The 19,222-nt window shown below is 47.2% G+C and overlaps 1 protein-coding gene across 1 annotated transcript in view; it reads left to right on the top strand.

Annotated features, from left to right (window-relative positions):
• The first annotated feature begins 9,368 nt into the window (after nt 1–9,368).
• CCDC106 (coiled-coil domain containing 106) overlaps nt 9,369–19,222 on the top strand; it is a 175,922-nt gene continuing 166,068 nt past the window's right edge. Inside the window, exon 1 of the mRNA XM_086930452.1 lies at nt 9,369–9,457. The gene's annotated coding sequence lies outside the window, so the exon portion shown is untranslated. The remainder of the gene's footprint in view (nt 9,458–19,222) is intronic.

The following is a 19,222-nucleotide window of genomic DNA, read 5'->3' as shown; positions in this document are numbered from 1 at the left end:
TCCCAGCGACACGCAAATGTCTGGAGAATTCCCAGCAAGGAAATTCAGAGGGGAGCTGGAGGTGAAGTCTTTTGTCCCTGAGACTTCAGCAGGAGGCAAGCACAGGACAAGCCCTTGGAGAATATTCTGCAAATGATGAAAGTCCTTAAAACGTTCCTTCTCCTTTCCTTGGCAATGAAGCAACCACTGCAGGCTGACACAGCACACTGGCAGAGGGGCAGTAGAACTCCTGTAGCCTCCTTGGTTCTACTCCTTGGCAAAAGGTTTCTTGTTCCAGAAGTGATCTAATTTCTTGGGATCAGGGTCCCAATATTTATACACCAAAATCCTTTGTTCTCTGAAGGCAGAGAGGCCTCTGCCTAGTCCTAACCAGTTCCTGAGCACTTTGTTTACATGACTCCTTCCTTCCTTTCACTGGGCAGGGCAGAGACATCAGACACCCCATAGGAGGTGGAGCCAGCACAGGGGAGGGAAGGTACAGCCCTGGAGCACTTTGTTGACATGATTCCTTCACTCCTTTCACAGTGCAGGGCAGAGACATCAGACACACACAGGAGGTGGAGCCAGCATTGTAGAGGGAAGGCCCAGCCCTATTCAGGTCCAAGGTGCAACTCATCCCTCCCTTCTAGATGCAGATCTCTCTATGTTATATTATGTTATATGGGGATTTCTATAGCGCTCAGCTACTCCGAGGAGTGTCCCGGCGCTTAAGATCCTCAACTGTACAGATGGGCGGGAGAGCGGAAATACTTTACTGAATGAAAAGCAGGGTTTTAAGACTCTTCCTGAAGGTAAGCAAATTGCCAGTGGTTCTTAGGGACAAAGGAAGGGCGTTCCAAAGCTGAGGTGCGAGGAGTTTGAAAGAACGTCCGCCGCACCTAGCTCGCCGTGTAGCAGGAACCACGGTCAAGGCCAGGGTGGCAGATCTAAGTGATCTGGAAGGCAGATAGAACTTCATCCGTTTCCGGAGATAAATGGAACCCAGGCCATGCAATGCCTTAAAGGCCATCGTCAATGTTTTAAAGACAATCCGCTTTTTAATCGGGAGCCAGTGAAGAGTTGTAAGAAGAGCACTGGCGCTGGCCCTCCTGGTGAGACCAAATATGGCGCGCGCCGCCGAGTTCTGGACAACTTGCAGGCGAGAAAGGAGAATTTCAGGGAGGCCCAGGTACAGTACATTAGCATAATCTAGGTGGGAGCCAATCAGTGCCTGTACAGTAACTCTTCTATGGTCAAATGACAGTAGGGGCAGAAATTTCCGAATCATCTTTGAGATGGCAAAACATTTGCCCACCAAGGCCGATACCTGAGGTTTGAGCGTGAGGCCATTATCAATTTGTATCCCGAGATTTTTAGCGACCGCTGAGTCACTAGCAGGGGTAAACATAGCGGCAGGCCACCAGGCCTTCCACCTGGGATCAGAGGGGCAGCCAAAAAAAAGTACTTCCGACTTATCGGAGTTGCACTTGAGGCTGTTCCGCTGAAACCAGCTAAAGACAGCCCCAAGGCAATCCCTGATGCTCTCATCATCAAAGTCGGAGCCCTTGTCGCACGTGAAAAGAAGCTGGGTATCATTAGCGTACGACACGATCTGAGCTCCATGAGCCTCCGCCAGAGCCGCCAGTGGGGACATATAGATGTTAAAAAGAGAGGGGCTCAATATAGAGCCCTGGGGCACTCCCACCTCCAATGGCGGCATCCTGGCAGAGAAAGGGGGAACCCAGACCGTTTGTTGACGATTGGCAAGGAAAGATTTAACCCCTTAAGTGCTGCCTCGGTGCATTGGCCGACGGCAGCACTACCTCCCCAGTGCTGCGCACGACCATTGGACGTCCATTCAGCACTAATTCCAATGGACAGCGCAGCACTGGGGAGGAATGTTTAATAGCATGTATGAGGTTAAACCAGCTGAACACCGACCCCCTAAGACCGATCTCCCGGAGTCTAGAAAGGAGACGGTCATGGGAGACGGTGTCAAAGGCCACCGAAAGATCAAGCATCACCAAAATGGCTTTTCCCCCGGCGTCCAGAGTTTCCCTTATGGCCTCAGTGACTTCGAGCAACGCTGTCTCGGTGCTCATGTTAGATCGAAACCCTGACTGCGACAGGTGTAGGATATTATGTAACTCAAGAAAGTTGGCAAGAGTATGATGGACATGCTTCTCGACCACTTTCGCTAAGGCGGGCAGGAGGGAGATGGGTCTGTAGTTTGCGTGGACTTTGGGGTCAAGGTTGGGTTTCTTTAAAAGAGGCAGAATCAGGGCTTGTTTCCACCGCAAAGGGACCACTCCTGTGCTCAAGGAGAGATTAAGCACAGGGTTGATTAAGGGATTAAGCACGTGCGCCACTCGTGCGATAAATTTAGCAGGGCAGGGATCTAAGGGGGAGCCTGATTTTAATTTAGTTAAAAGGTCCAGAGAGGCTAGAGAAGTAAGAGGCGGAAAGTCCCAAATAGAGGGGCTCATCTGGTTAGAGGGAGAGGGAGACAAATGTACTTCATGAATTGCAGGTGCACCGGCTACCGCAAAAGAGGCCTGAATGGATTGGTTTTTGTTTGTGAAAAAATTGGCCAGCTCGGTGATCCAAGGCTCGGAATGGGTGTACCTAGGGGTGCACCAGGGGGGAGAGGTGAAATCCTTTACTACTCTAAAGATCTCTTTGCAAGAGTTGGAGGCTGCATCTATTCTTATAGCAAAATAGGACTTCTTTCCTGCATTGATGTCATGGTGGTATTCCCTAATCAGGTCTCTATAGGCTTCTTTGGAACTAAAGTCATAGTGCCTCTGCCATGCTCTTTCCGCCTTTTTGCACTGCCGCCGCTTCTCCGCCAGCGCAGAAGAGAACCAGGGGGCAGACGCTCTAGAAGAATTAGTCTGGTGGACCCGGAGGGGAGCGAGTTCATCCAATTGACGGGTAAGCCAGGACTGCAGATGTTCCAGATCAGTCTCAAGCACCCCTGTCAACTGGCAAGGGTGGATACATAAGGCCTGCACTAGCATATCAGGAGAAACCCTGTGGAAGGCCCTGACATCCTGCGCTTGGCGGGCGGGCCCGCTGGGCGGCCCTTTCCCAGAATGAGTGATCTGGAATTCCACTAAATAGTGGTCGGACCAAAGGACTGGTGTGAGGAAAGACATCTCAATCGGAATAGTGGAGAATACCTGGTCCAGAGTGTGACCTTTACTGTGTGTAGCGGCCGATAGATAGGGGGTAAGTCCCAAGGAGGAAGTGATGTCCGACATTTTGATGCTGTCAGTGGCGTCTTCTATGTCCATGTGAATATTGAAATCTCCTACAAGCAGACAGTGATTGGATCTAAGGCAAAGCATGGAGATTACCGAATGGAGTTCTTCAAAAGAGGCGCCCGTAGGGCCCGGAGGCCTGTAAACCAGAAGCCCTATGCAAGATTGATTAGGCGACAGGGTAAGCGAGAATCCCAAGGTCTCGCAGCCCTGAATATCGTCCGTAGGTATGATAGAACACGCCATACGTTTGTCAACCACCATGGTGACCCCCCCCACCGCCCAATCGTTCTGTCTGTCCTAAAGATCACGTGGCTGGGGGGGATCGCGGTGGCAATGTCTGGACCAGAGTTCACTCCCAACCAAGTTTCAGTCAAGAAGAGACATATGGGGTTTTTATCAGTAAGTAGGTCATGTAAGTCCAATGCATGCTTTCCCAAGGACCTGGTGTTTAGTAACAGACAGTTGCTCTTAGTGGGTAGGGGTTTAGGGAGGGAGATGGCCCCTTTACCAGGTAACCAGCCACACCCCGGGCCGCGCCTGTTGCCTTTAGGTAGAGTGGGAAAAACCATGCAGCAATTGGGTCTAAGGTCCTTGAGAGCGAAAAGCTCCTCCTGGGTATAACTAATAATCCTAGCATGCAGAGCAAGCCCGCCCTGCACCCGTGCACCTCCGGGACGCTGATGGGCGCAGACAGGCTTTCCTTTGGCGCTCCTTAGGCGCCTCCGCTGCACGCGTCCGCTGCGCGGAGGGGATTGCACCTAGTTTTAAGGAGTCGCTGGCCGGCCGGCGAGAGTCAGCACCACTAGACTGCCACCCCGCGGGCCTTCCTACCCCCAAGATGGCCGCCAAAGAAATGCGCACCTGCAGGTCCCAGAGTACCCTTCAGCACCTCGATGTACCGGCTGCAAGGGTAGGGACACTGCGGGCAGAGCAGCGCGGCGCGTACAAGGGTGAATCAGAGATAAGAAATCTAAAAGTGCTGAGAGGCCTAAGGTCACCCGGCTTTCCGCCTCAAGTGCCTGGGAGGAAAACAAAAAGTGCAAAGTGCAATGAGTAGCAGCAGAACAGAAAGCTAGTAGTCAGCTTCTAAAATACTGTAGTCAACAGCAAAATAAGATACAAAACATCAGGTAAAAACAGGTTAAAATAAATGTTTAAAATCCTCTCGTAATCAGCGCAATAATTATCACTCGCCCACACCCGGCGTCCGCCTCCGGTGAAATGAGAGAAGTGAGCATCTATTCACCACTGGGCTTCCCCAGCCTGTCTCCTGGAATCCCCCAGCCCTGTCACTCACAAACCCAGACAAGGAATACACAACCTAGCAGAGGCAGGCCTGGACAGTTAGGCAAGAAAATACCTACCTTCTAAAAGTGGTATTTTCAAACACAGAATATTACAACCAACTTTACTAAAAGACGTATTTTATTATTCTGAGTTCAGGCATACTAAATATGAATTTCTACCATGTTCCCTGAGTCAGTTAGGATTATAAGAATGTAATAATCTAACTGCCCATTCTAGCCTATGGAGAACAGGTAGCCTTCAACAGTTAAAAAAACGAAAATGGCTGTAATTCACTATTAGGACATGCTACACACATCAGAGTATGTCATACCTTATACTTACAATGCACCCTGCCCTTGGGCCTACCATAGGGGTGTCTAGTATGAAGCAATGGGAAGGTTTAGGGACTGGCAAGTGGGTGCACTTCCCAAGTCGTCATGGCAGTACTAGCCTGCACACAGGCCTTGCAATGGCAGGCCTGAGACATACTTTACAAGCTGCTTCTGTGGGTGGCACAACCAGTGCTGCAAGCCCACCAGCAGCATTTGATTTACAAGCCCTGGGCACACATGGTGCTGACAGGTAAATGAAATAACACAATCATGGAATCTCTAATTAGTACGTCAATTTAACATAGGGAGCACTTGCACTGTGGCACTGATTAGCAGTGGCACAGTGCCCAAAGCATAAAACAAACAAAAACATATCAAAACAGAGGAGGCAATCCGTCAAAATGGAAGGCAGACTCCCGCCAATGATACCAGGTCTAACAGTAAATATACCCATAAAAGCTCTTATTCGCCAATCATGTCACCGATGGTTAACTTGACCTGTGATCTCTACTACATTGAGCTACTCACTGTCGGGGTCAGAAGAGATATTTGTAAAGCTTCTCCCCTGCCTTGTTTACACAAGAAAAGAAGCAGATCAGTGTATCAGAGATGTAAGCCCTCGTAACTGAACTTTAAAAGTGCCAAAAAGCATCTGGGCCCCTACCTCGACCATTTGTCTGAGTGATAGGGTTTATGATATGCCATGAAGTGTGGCGCCTTGCTCTGTTTGTTTTGTGTATGTAACTAAGTATGTAGCACGGTGCAGCCAGGATAGGGGAGATACCGTATAACCCCTATGTCTGTGTGGGTGAAACCCGCACAAATTGAGAGAAACAAATTCCCGGGTACACAATATTGGGTAGGTATGCTATTACGCAAAGTCTTTGTTATCACAGCTGGTTGGTTCTGCCAATGTGAAATATTAAATGAATTGAAGAATTCCTATGAATCTTGAATGGACTATTTATGAGAATAATTGTGATAACAAAGACTTTGCGTAATAGCATACCTACCCAAAACCGTATGCCTGTTAAAGTTTGAGCTATTTGTGTTGCATTATTTAGCAATGGCAATAGCTCAAACTTTAATAATGCGAGACCTATTGCATTGGAAATGCTTGTTACATTTTGGTGGCTGTAGCAGCACACAGGGGAGCATTCCAGAAATACATTGAAAGGGTCAAGGCTGAGCCTGTTTATAACGTTGTTTCCCCCCATGTCCTTTATTATCCTAAAAGGGGTTAGTTTAGGTAGAAATTAAACCTTTTTAATAACGCTAACCCCAAACACTGTGGCATGTTTTAAATCCTAAATGTGTCCTTCTCCAGACCAAAAACTGTTAAAATATACTACCTACTAGTATGGATGACGGGTGATACTCATTCCTACACCTTGTGATCCTCATTGTTAAATATACCATTTCCTAGAATGAATTACCTACGAATGAGTCATTGTCTCTGTATGTGTGTGTGATGTAAAGTACTCTGACACTCTCCGCTAATATAGCAGCGCTCTAAAACAAATGAAATGCTTGTGAGAGAGGGGCTATGTAGGGACGAGGGGCATTAGTGGAGGGTTGTAGTAAGGGAGTCTGTGAAAAAGGAGGTCCTGGGGATGTTGCACCTGCGCTAATGTCAGTTTTAAAGAGTGAGTCAGTGATGTCTGTCACTGTGCTGTTTGACATTGACAGTTTTGTCTAGTAATGAAGGTGTTCTACTAGGTCTTGACTGTATGTAGAAATGAACTTCAATAGTACATTGCTTACCTTATAATGGAAGTGACAATCTCTTACATCCAGTAATTATTATTTTGTATTTAACTGTGTGTGCCTTTGCATATGTACAAAGAGCGCTGATAAGTGTTTATTGTTTAATACCATGGTTACACAATTGTTTAAAGTACAATGCACTTACAAAAGCACTATGTTAGTGCCCTTCCATTTCAGCTTCTTTGCAGCAGTTTCAAGATTTTAGAGTTTGTCGTTGCTCAAGTGGGTGTAATTTCTGATATTTAACTTTTCCCATTTACCTCATTGCTTGATTTTGCTCGCGACAAGGTGTCGCTCATAGTCCTAGAATGTCACTCATAATTACACAGAAACTATAAAAATGTCACACATAAGCAATCTGAAACCTTGGTAAAATGTTTTTTGGAATAAGGACATACCTAAGGATAATGGAGAAGATACAGGGGCTTCAAAGCGCTGTATTGAGAGATCTCCGTGGTCACCACCGCCACTCAGCCTTGTGTAATGCCTTCACTGGCTACCAGTCAGACCCTCCAGGATTTCGCGATTTGCCGCGAAATCGGCACTTTTGTAAAAATGCCGCGATTTTTACAAAAGTGCTCACGAAATCGGCACTTTTGTAGAAATCGCTGCATTTTTGCAAAAGCCGCTATATCCTGGGGGGTCTGAATATAGCAGCTGAAAGAGAGTTTATAAATACAGCCTGGGAGCCTTCACTGCTGTGCAAATATTCAGCGATTTGATTTTAACAAGGGGAGCCCAGTTCGCAAATGAAGCGCATCAAATGAAGCGCATCAAAGGAAGGGCGTCTGGCGTCTGCTCGGGTGGATTATCCCTGTGTGGCCTGGCCAGCAAAATTAAACATGCTATTAATTTAGTTAATAAGACGTACAGAGAAATATAACATGGTTACATGCGCAAATGGCAGTAATGATAGAAACACAAGTGCAACAGATGGAAGAGTCTGATACAAAAGTTGTGAATGACTCGACCTATGCCGTGCTGCGCCCTCTGGCCCCGTGTTACCACCCGTACTGTCTGCAGGTGATGATAGTCAAGGCTTGCTTAATGATGATACAAAGGAATGGCCGGTGTGTGTCGCACACACCATGATTTGTTTTCTGCTCCTGCGCAGCCCTCATGGCTTGCTGTGTACACCTGGCTCGAGGAAGCCGGAAATGAAGATCCTGGCCCCATCTTCAGCAGCCACTGACGCCTGTTATCGTCTTGATTGAACGCTGACCAGGGATTCTCGCCTGCTCACCACGGACGTGGAACCAAGATAACACCCGCTGTCCCGAAGCCTCCGGAAACCTGAAGTCTCTTGTTAATGCTTGATTTTTCACATGCATGAATATTCTCCCGGAGCTGATAAGGCCTAGTTTCTGCTGCCTCAGCTGGAATGTAGGCCATTCCTGTTAAGAAGCCTCCGAGGTGCCTACTTTTTACTGGCCTGCACCTTCTTATAATTCTTCGGAGAGAGCAAGCTCACAGGGGGGATGTTACATTGAGTTTAAAGAACAACAACTGAAGTGGAATACAAGGAATCCAGGGGTCCGCTAGCGACACTTTGAACATGGAATGTTCCAGTCAAGCCCTGGTCTTGCCTGAAAGCACCAGGGGAGAAGGGTCATGTCCCTGTTCTCCCACACCATACGCAATTATTTATGCTGTATTGTAAATGGGGCGCAGGAGGTCCCAGTCGCGCCTACAGCCACTGTAATTGATGCACATTGATAACTATGCGCCTAGAAACAGGTGACAACTTCTGGCATGTCCTGCAGATCTCGTTCACTTGAAATAAGTGAAAAGCTGATGATATCCTGTTGACTTTTGATGGATAAAGCTAGCCAATGTCTAAAAAAATAATAATACATAATCTAATGCTTCATAGTCTTCTTTGATATATTAAATAAATCAAATATACATAGCTTCATGTTGTTAAATAACTAAAAAAAACGAAGATATCTGTGTTTGTTGTAGGAAGAATGGGCAAATAAAATGCCGCAACATTGCCGCTAAATTTCCATATTTGTGCCGCTAAATTTCCATTTTTGTGCCGCTAAATTTGCTAATCCATGCCGCTATATCCTGGGGGGTCTGAATAAGCATAGAGAACAGAAAGTCCTGTTCTCTTCAATGGTAGATGTGTAGAACATGCCTGGAATTTAATCGACTTTATAAGCCCGTTTACATCTGAGCCTAGAGACTGCTTTGAAGCTATTTAGCGGTTACAGTTCGACATCGGAAAGGCGACGGAGTAAGCTGGTATTATAAAGAGTTCAACTTGGTGTGACTTCTCGAGCAATTAAGCGTCTAAATTCTCAAAATTGGAAGTGTCTACAGTTCACCCCAAATGCTTTCTGAAATATTGGATAAAACTGTATGAAATTATAAATACTTTATGTGAATTAGATAAAACCCATCCTCTACAGTGGTATTGCAAAGATTAATTGCCTAGATTTAACCTATTGACAAGTGCGGCGTTGCACATCACGTGGGAAACCGGTGGTATCCCCGAACGGGCCAAACGATGCACTAGAAATCGTTGTTTTCCATTAAACCTGCTGAAATACGACGGCTGCAAAGTCGCATACAACCCAGGTACATTTTCATTAAATCCGCCTTCTGCTCATTTTTTCCACCCACGGGAAAGAATTGTGAGACAGTCCCTGGAAGAAAGTGAGGCACGGTCTACAAAGTGCAGCTGCCGTTAAGCTATCGTTGCAGGCTTCATGGGCGCCGTAGGCAGAGTTCTGAAGGACTAAAGGACTTTGCAGACACTCCCTGGCCAGAGGAGGGACTGGATAACAGTGGTTCTCAAGCTGGGTGCAGGTGCTCGAGTGGGTGAGCCCCTTTTAAGCGTTGTTATTTCTGGTGCTTTTTTAGCTGGTTAGACGCAGTTCCCCAGCCGCCTCCGCAGGAATCATTGTATCCGTTACATTTGCATCTGTTCCCTGGCTGCATACTTGTGTACTGCCTGGATTTTTTCTTCTTCTCAGGGCCTCCCTGGGATAGGCTGTGTAAGAAATTATATTTGTGCAAGACTGCCTCTTGTGTGTGTTTTTGTGCTCCTGGGAGAGGCGGGCAGATGTTATGTTATGCATGTATTGTTGAGTATATAATTTTGCGTGCTTTCCTTGCTTGCATAGGCCATAGGTACAGTCACTACATTACCTCTAAGGTATCTTAACTGCTTTTTTTTATTTATTTATTTATTTATTTATGCAATTTTATATAGCGCGGACTTTACCCGAAGGTGTCAGAGCGCTTCACAATAGGAACAGAAAAGATACAAACTGAGAACGTTACACGAGCAACAGATTGCAGAGGCATTCGTTATGTTACATACGGTAAAGTGATAATTGTGAGCAACCAAGAATACATGAGGTAGTAAAAATTGTGAGAAACCAAAAATACATGAGGTAGACAAGGTAATTGTGACACTTGTGAGCAAACAAAATACATGAGGTAGTAAAAATGTGGGCTACCAAAAATACATGAGGTAGTAAAAAGTGCTCAGGAGGGAAAAGTGACAAGTGTGCAGGGTACAAGAGAAAATAGAGTATAATTTGTGGTATAATACTGCAGTATATGTTACACACTCAAGCACAAGAACAACCGATTACGTAGGCAAAAGTGGCACTTGTGCAAGAATCAAAGGTAAAAAACCTGTGAGAGGAAGCAAACCGTGTGTTACAGGGGCAAAGTGGTGAGTGCAAGTTGCAAGAGGGTACCAAACACAAGTACATAGATAATACTGCAATAAAAGGCAAACACTCTAACCGCAAGAACACACTGGGAAGGCACTTCCATGGACATGAGAAGTAGAAATTATCAGTAGTGAGATAGTAGTAGTAGTAGAGATGAAAAAAAAGGGGAGGGTCTCAAACGTGTCTGGCAAAAGAAGCATTACTAGAGCTTCTTTACATAAAGCGAGGCCTACAACATAGAAGCTAGAGTAGTGCAGCATGATACATGACGAGTGTTTGTGTGGGGACTACAATCACCCTGCATAACTGGCATCCCGGTTTTTCTTTTCACCTTGACTGGGGCGGCTGGTAACCTTAGAAAGTGATTGGGCGAGCGAAGTGCCCCACTGCTTGCCCAAAAAACTAAATAAAAAAATAAAACCCTCTAAAAGCCCAAACATAAATACACCCTCCTTCCAAAAGCCCAAATTAAAACTACACTAACGTTTACAATAAATAAAGTAATAATTAAAGGTACTTACCCACTCCAGCACGTTCTCCTCTGTGTTCTGAAACTGGTCTGCTGTGGACTTCCGCTAATCAATCCAAACACTGGGCTCATGCTATTAACCAGTATTGAGAGAAGTGCCAGGATTAGATGGAATGGTTTGGCCGGATGCTCCTTCGGGCCCTTGAGGCCTGTGCATGCTTTCCACCATCTGTCTAAGACAGCACAGGGTGGAGAGCCTCAAAGTGAGCATGTCAGGCTCGTTGTCATAAGACAGACGGCCAAACTGGCATGCACGCTTTGGAGCATCCAGTCAGCCACTGATCCTGTCCTGCATGCCCCAATCGGCAACAGAAAACACACCCGCATGTCTTTTGGCTTGGGGGCACTGTAGTGCGCACATTGGTAAAAAACATAAAATGGCAAATATCATTTTATGTTTTTCACCCGTGGCTTGCAGTGGAGAGGGGGGCGATGCCCTCGTGGAGAAACCGCCACTGGTGTGCAGAGCCCTAGCTCTGTCCAATTTAATATAAGGAACACTCAAAAGAACACGTTCTCTACCTATGCAATTCGTCTAAAGCTTTATGTCACTATTTTAAATAAACTGGCAACACAAGCCTAATAATGTGGCCAGACCACACATAACAAATTAATTTATAAAAAAGATTTTTTATGATTATTATTATGTTCACTAAAGCATTATTTTATGATTTATTTTTCTCTCATCAACGGAATAGTATAGACATAAAGTGAATCCCACACCACACGCTCTCAACAAAGTCAAACATCCAAATTCATAACCACTCATAGTCACACATCCAATACACTCAGACATCCATAATACAATATTCATAAAGACCAGTACATAGACATGGACAGATCCTCCAAAAAGGTTTATTACATAGAAGATACTGTTCACCTAAAGCAAAAAATCATTATAGATGGACAAGATGAATCAATAAAGATCAGCTAAATTATCAGTTGGTAAACGCATTTCATGTCCATGGCGTGATAATGAATACTTAGAGGGAGGAAATGTAATCATAAAAAGTCCACGTCACAACGTTACGCCGACACGCGTTTCGGTGTTAGACCCCACTATGGGTCTCGCCTTCTTCAGGACGCATGTACCGGAGAAAGGAAGTGGTGATGGGATGTGCCTGAAATGATTAATGATCAAAGTTTGATGTATTCACAATAGTAGATATAACTATATAAATTTCACTTAGTATAGTCATATGGAATACATACTCAAAGAGCATTTCATACATGTTTATATATATATATATGTATCGCTATTAAGTGGTCTCAAAAGGCTGTCACAGCGGCACTGGTTGGCAGTTCAATATATTGAGTTTTATAATGCAAATTAGAATTAGCAAAAGTGAAAGCATGTGCACACTTAAAAAGACATAAGAAAAATTCACGAAAATAAAGACAAAAAAAGAGATTGAATAGACAGAAAAGATAGAAAAACAATTATCCATCCATATAAGTGTAACAAACCAAATCCCTTATATGCAAGGCCTATACATATTAGAAATATATTTAAAAGGTATGAAAAAACATACTAACAAGAAATAGAAAATTGCATAAATATCAGGTCACATATTAGAGACGTAAACAGGTAAGAAAAGGTAGTGTTTGGTAAAGCAAAACAAATATTAGTAAACAAGCTGATAATGACATACAATACCGACGCACAGACTAAAATAGAAATGCAATACCTGGAAGAATGAATCCGGCACAGCAGGAGTAGTTATCAGGAAGCAAGAGAAGCACAATAAAAACAGTACCTAAAGGGGAGCAGATGGCAAAATGAAACAAGCATTTGCAATGCAATAAGTCTCATATTAGGAAAGTTTGAGCTATTGGTATTGTAAATGACAAATTTTTTATTTATGTTTTGTTTTTGAAAATAGCGAAATTAATAGCTTGGTCATTTACAATGCCAATAGTTATAACTTTCGCAAATGTGACACGTATAGCATTTGTAATGCAAGATGTGTTGGATTTACGTGACTTACATGTACTGATATCACAAATAACAATGGCTTTAAATTTGTTTTCAATAATTAATACTTAAATAAAAGTGAGGGTGAGGGGGTGTGAGGGTAAGGGGGTGTGAGGGTGAGGGGGTGTGTGAAGTTGAGAGGGTGTGAGGGTGAGAGGGTGTGTGAGGGTGAGAGGGGATGTGAGGGTGAGGGGGTATGAGGGTGAGGGGGTGTGAGGGTGATAGGGTGTGTGAGGATGAGAGGGTGTATGAGGGTGAGGGTGTGTGAGGGTAAGGGTGTGTGAGGGTGTAAGGGAGAGGGGGTGTGGGTGGGTGAGGGTGTGTGTGAGGGTGAGGGGGGTAAGGGTGAGGGGGTGTGAGAGTGAGGGTGAGGGGTTTGTGAGGGTGAGGGTGTGCCGGGTGTGAGGGTGAGGGGGTGTGAGGGTGTGTGTGTGTGTGTGTGTGAGGATGAGGGTGTGTAAGGATGAGGGTGTGAGGGTGAGGTGGGTGTGAGGGTGAGGAGGTGTGTGAGGGTGAGGGTGTGTGGGGGTGTGAGGGGGTAAGGGTGAGAGGGTGAGTGAGTGGGGGTGAGAGGGTGTGTGAGGGTGAAGAGGTGTGAGGGTCCGAAGTAGGGTGACAGGGTGTGTGAGGGTGAGGGGGTGTGAGGGTGAGGGGGTGTGAGAGTGAGGGGTTATGAGGGGGAGGGTGTGTGTGAGGGTGGGTGTGGGTGAGAGTGATTGAGGGTGAGCGAGGGTTGTGGGGGTGAGGGTGTGTGAGAGTGAGAGAGGGTGTGTGAGGGTGAAAGGGTGTGTAGGGGGAAACCTGCATGTGGTCACACTACGGAAGGAAAAACAATATTCTAAGAGGAAATGTAGCCACTGGTATCGATATAGAATCTGTGGCTAAAACGGACTTAAAAGGCCTCGGGCAGTGAGTCTGGCTCCTAACACTGAGGAAAATGGAGGAACACCTGGGGTCTTGGTTTTTAGGAAAGCTGCCCTGCTGGAAGAGAGGGGGTTTTGTTTGTAGGGATAATTGATTCCGTGTGTTTTCAGTACGTTAAGGAACATATTGCTGATTCCTAACATGTTACAGTTGAAATTGATATTATGTCGTGCTGGGAAGTGAAAAAAATTAAGAAATGTGAACCAAACAGCAATCGGAAACTCCAAACGCAAAGGTAGCCTGCAGAGAAGTTCATTAGCCGCGCCGCAGGTACTTGTTTATGGTAAAATGGATTAAATGATCGACAAGAGCCAACTGTGCAGCCATGTGCGCCTCAATAAATTGTCCTGAATAGGAGGGTAACACAAAAAAACAACATCAGATAGACAGCAGGGGGACATTACAATTATTATGCAAAACTGCATTGCGACCAGACATGCCAATAGACCCGATTTAGGCGGGAGACTCACGATTCTTCAAGCCAATAATGGCTTTCTTTTAACTATCTCCCGCCTGAAATTGCTTATTGTTTAATAAAAGTCAATAGGGAAATTACATTCTCCCTATTTCTATGTCGAAATCTCCCACTTCCCTGTTCTTAAATGTTGGTACGTCTGATTGCCACTGCTCTATCTGAAGGCATTTCCTTCTTGGAATTAATGTCCCAATGCTCTGTCCGAAGGCATCAGGTTGTCGGGATTAATGTCTCGAGTGTTTCCACATCAAAAGCACTTTTAAAGCCATGCACCTCGACGCTGCGCACTACGAATGGCTGGCTGCTGGGAAGGTGTAAGAGTTAGGCTTCTGCTGAGAGTTCGCCCAAACCTTGCTCAGTTGATTGCAGACCTCGGGGGCTCAGGGTTCCGTACCTCACAAATGTTTATGACTGGCTGACTTTCTCACTTCGCCACCTGGATTTGTGAAGGCCTCTCGGTCTCTGCTGGGAATCTGCCCCAGCTAGTAGGACCCGGCTGCTCGCCCCTATCACCCCTCTGACAGATGAGTCGGGGCTGTGACTGGCAGGTCGGGACGGGGAAAGATATTCAGCTGGAGTAGGCTCTGTAACTGCTGTAAAACAAAACACTCTAAAACACAGGGTGAAAAAGGAGCAGGAAAGAGCCAGGGCGGGCGGACGGACGGGAATCCGCGATAAAACCAGGTCTGTATCCGGGCTGTGAGGAGACTTGGGAGGGCGGGGGCTGCCCGTGCATGCGCGGCATTTCTAACTTTTGTTCTGAAGAGCCCCAGTTACAAATGCCGCGCATGCGCGGGCAGCCCTCGCCCTCCGAGGTCCGCAGCTGAAGTCCCGGGTCCCAGGAGGGGGCCCGGGTGAAGAACATCAGGAAGCCCGGTGAGGTAAGAGGGGAGAGCGGGAGGGGGGGTGTAGCTGTGTGTGTGCGCGTGTGTAGCTGTGCATGTGTATGTGACTGTGTGTCTGTTAGCTGTGCGTGTGTATATGTGGGTCTGTGTGCGTGCGCCCTGATGCATTGTGCCTGCGTGGGTGTATGTGTGTGTGTGCGCGCATACGTAAGTGTGGCTATGTGTGCACGCGAGTGAGAGCGGCGAGAGGCTGGCAGGCTGTGAATCTGACACAGGAGATGTGCACAGCGGCGGCTTGGGCGTGCGCGCCCACGAAGTGAAATCGCCGCGTGCACATCCCCTGTCTCAGATTCCCAGGAGACGGGCAACATTAGTTGTCGAGCTGGACACAATGCTTTGCATTGCTTTCTCCAGCTCGACCTAAAAATAAGGAAACATGAATTCAATATAAGTAGTACACCAAGAGTATGAATTTCTTGATGCGGTGAAACTTATCGCAAAATGTGGGATGAAGGTCGTGGGATAGCAAAGTGACATTCCGAGCAGATAAAGAAATGATGGGGGTCCTGTTAATGGCCAGCAGGGCTCCTGCTCGAAAGAGATAGTTCTCAGCAAAATTCGGGACCACAGGAAGGTGGTAGAATCCTGTGAAAAAACGTGGGCCGATATGCAGACCTCTTGTCCTTAACCCAGAACAATATGTCCTGGGCATCAGGCAATAGGATTCAACACCCCGATGGTTGTTCACATTTCCATATTATATTTGTATTATGATCGTCACAGCAGTAAAAAGCAAGTTGACTTCAATCTCAAATGGTATTGCTCTGTGATCTGACCAGTGAATACCCTTTGTGATAACTCTTCTGAGCTGCTATTGTGATCTGAAGTGTTATCTGGCATTTCTGTAGCGTGTAACTTCCACTATTGTGGCACAATGGCACTCTTGAGTGTCTGAAGCGCTTGTAGGCCTGGTTTGTGGCTAGACAGGCATCTGGGTGTAGTGTGACATTTGTGGGAAGAGCTGGTATGATGTCTAGATGTGCTATTGTCATGTGGCTGCGAATCAGACTCTGCCACTCTGCATGCTCATATTTGTAGTATGTGAATTGGTTGGTCTGCATCTGGAAGGTATACTATCTTGTACTTTCCTTTGGATTTAAGAGGTTCATATGTACTGTCTTGTGGCTTGTGTGAGGTACATTTTAGTGCTCGAAGCTTTGTAGTTTCTTTATCTGGATGCAGAACGAGTTCTAAAGTTTGATGGATGGTACTGAGAATGAGTAATATCTGAAACAGGTGTTGGTGCAGCCTGGTACTTTGATATAAAAGTGTGTGTATGATTGAAGTCTTACTAATAATAATAAAAAAAAACAGATGGACTTTATCACCTGCAAAATCAACTAGTCAAACCAGAAAGCAGTTCTATGTTCCTTATAAGTCGTGTTAGAAACTCAGAATGCAAAGTGATACTGTCAGTAACAATGATGTCACATTCACTTCACAGATGTCCTTATTGCTTAGGTACTGCTCATCGACCTATTTGACCCAATTAATTTAGAATCAAGTTGTCATCAATGCCTCCCGCTTAGAAGTGCTTACATTTATGGAAATGGCACACATGGGATCTGGTTTTTGCCCATTTTCCATATCCATAAATCTTTGATAGGCCCACCAGACCGTGGGCTCCATAGTCAATGCCAAAATGAGGGTGCATAGAGGACACTCTTGTCAGCGTCCATTTTTAATGCACAATGTCTGGGTCATATTTGCTGGGATTCATGCCACAAATAACATAAATGTCACAGTTTAAAATAGCTTGACCCTAACTCTAATATACATACCTTGAGAATGTAGAACCAATTAACATTGTTAAATGCTTTTCAAGGGTCCCACTTAACAATGACCAGTAAATTATATCTTTAGTTTCGTCTAGAACCGAGAGTATCCTATTGAGATCACCCTAGTAGTGTGGGGCCAAAGCCTTTTTAATATTTTTGACTAGCATGTATATAACTCCCATTAGCCTTCTTAAATGGTTCTTACTGAGAAATGTATCATTGATATTAATTGACATGAAAGGCGGGTAAGAGGCGTGACAAATGATCAGTTCCCAGCATTAAAATAAGAACATTAGAAATAGGCTTGACCAAGATGGCGACCGGGTGAGACGTGTTTTCGAGTCTCTCCTGCCTCTCTGAGCATTTGCAACGGACAGCACCGCCCTGCTGGGGCAGGAGCGGAGAAGCCGCAGTGAAGACATTACCACAGTGTTGGACATGGCCCTTTTTCCCAAAAATGTTTCCTTTTCACCCCCCCTGTTTTAGAATGTCTCCCCGATGGTTGAGAAATGTATAGGCCATGTGTGGTGTGAGACGCCAGGTTAAATGTAATGCCATGGTGTGTGCACTTGTTAACCCCCCCACTGTATAAATGCACCCTGGTGAAACGTCGCTCTTAAAATGGATGCCATGGCTGTGTGTTGTGCCACCTGACTGTGGTAGGTTAGCAGTCTAGATGTTCGGTTCCCAGCCATCCCAGCTTTTGGAGGGAAAGCCTGCACCCAGGGTGCTCTACACCTCCCCCTGAGCCAGTTAGAGCCAGTTACCCAGAGGCTTCCAGAAGCTTCTGGCACTGTCTGAGAGGTGGGGTGAGGGGCGCATAAATAAGGGGGCTGTGCCACCATATGCTCCGACAGAGCAGGGACATAAACGTGAGGGGACCTGCTGCCAGGGGGTACCGCCACTTGGGCCTGTGTGCTGGACCCTGCACCCAACTAAAACCTCTCTGCTGTCCACAGGGCTAGTGGAAGCCCCACTGCAGGAGTACAGGCTGCTGTACAGGAGGAGTGCCACGCTACAGTGGAGGATGGTGAATGCCTACCGCCCTGTCCTGATTAGTACCCACTGACTGCTGACCTTGCCCAGTCGTGCCTGCTGCTCTGCTACCTGGCCCCTGAAGAGAGAAGGAGCGCTACCCCAGGACCCTGACTGCTGGCAAGCGTCTGGAAGAGAAGAATGCGTTATCTGCCTGACTAGTGCTTGGAGGGTGCAGCGCTATATCCCAAGCACCAGAGGTGAGGAGCGCTTTCACTCCAATCTGCGACACCAGGCTGGGTAGCCCTGGATGAGGGCTGCCTTTGGTCTGTCAGGGGAAGAGGAGCTGAGGCCTACAGCGCTGGATTGAGGGGACCAAGCCCCCTTTCGCGGTGTCTCTGAAGCGCTGCCATTCCCTGGCACTGTGGGGCCAAGGAGAACTGTTTTACTGGAAAGCACTGTACCTGCAAAGTGCCACAATGCCTAAGCGCTATCTTTGCCCAGGACTTGTGTAGATTGCTGTTGCCCGACCTGTGGCCCCTGCGCTGGGCTCCTGCAGCGCAATCCCCTAATCGCCGTGTGGCCGCATGTGTGCTGAGTTAGGAAGCACCAAGGGTGCCCATCCCGAGTAGTGGCGGCGCTTCATGCAGATTTAATGAGCGGGTGCCCGCCCCGCAGATCGCCGCACTTTGATCTGGCCGCAAATCACCGCCGCAGCCCCGGGCAAGGAAAAAGGAGAAGCGCTGGCGTGGAGGACTTACCGCCGCTGCCCGGAGTGTGCCTGAGGTCCATCATCACCACCGCAGCCCGGGGTGGGGGGTTGCCTGCGCTGTCCAGCGCTGGCTGGAAGCACTCGAACCGTAGATCACTGCCGCGGCCCGGCGCCACACCAGGAAGGTGCCTGCTGCGCACAGGCCCTCCGCTGCGGCCCCCGAGGCCTGGGGAGGGACGCCGCAGAGTTAAGAAAGGCCGCGCTGGACTTGTGAAGGCAGCGTGGGAGGCGTCACATGATCAGGGCGCCGACCGCGCCCCCCTGAATGCCGCGCTGCCATTGGTGGGCGGAGCAGCGCCCACCAGAAGCTGCAACTCCATTGGACCGGCGGCCGGCTCCCCTTGACTACCGCAACCGGATTGGGCCGGTACCGCGAGAGGAGCCGAGAGGGGGTCCCCGGTCGAAGGGAGCTTGGTGTGTGGCTTCTCCCCCTCGCAACACCAGGAAGAAAGCCGCTCCTGCCCAGTCGGAGCCCGAGAGGAGCAGAGAGGCTGGCCGACTGGGGCAGGGATGCCCTGTATCACCCTGAGCTGTCCGGGTGAGTCGTGGGGCTTGGGGCTGCCCCA

This window comes from Lissotriton vulgaris, chromosome 7, assembly GCF_964263255.1.
Source record: "Lissotriton vulgaris chromosome 7, aLisVul1.2, whole genome shotgun sequence".
NCBI classification, from domain to species: Eukaryota; Metazoa; Chordata; class Amphibia; order Caudata; family Salamandridae; genus Lissotriton; species Lissotriton vulgaris.
This window is presented reverse-complemented; position numbering and strand designations above follow the sequence as displayed.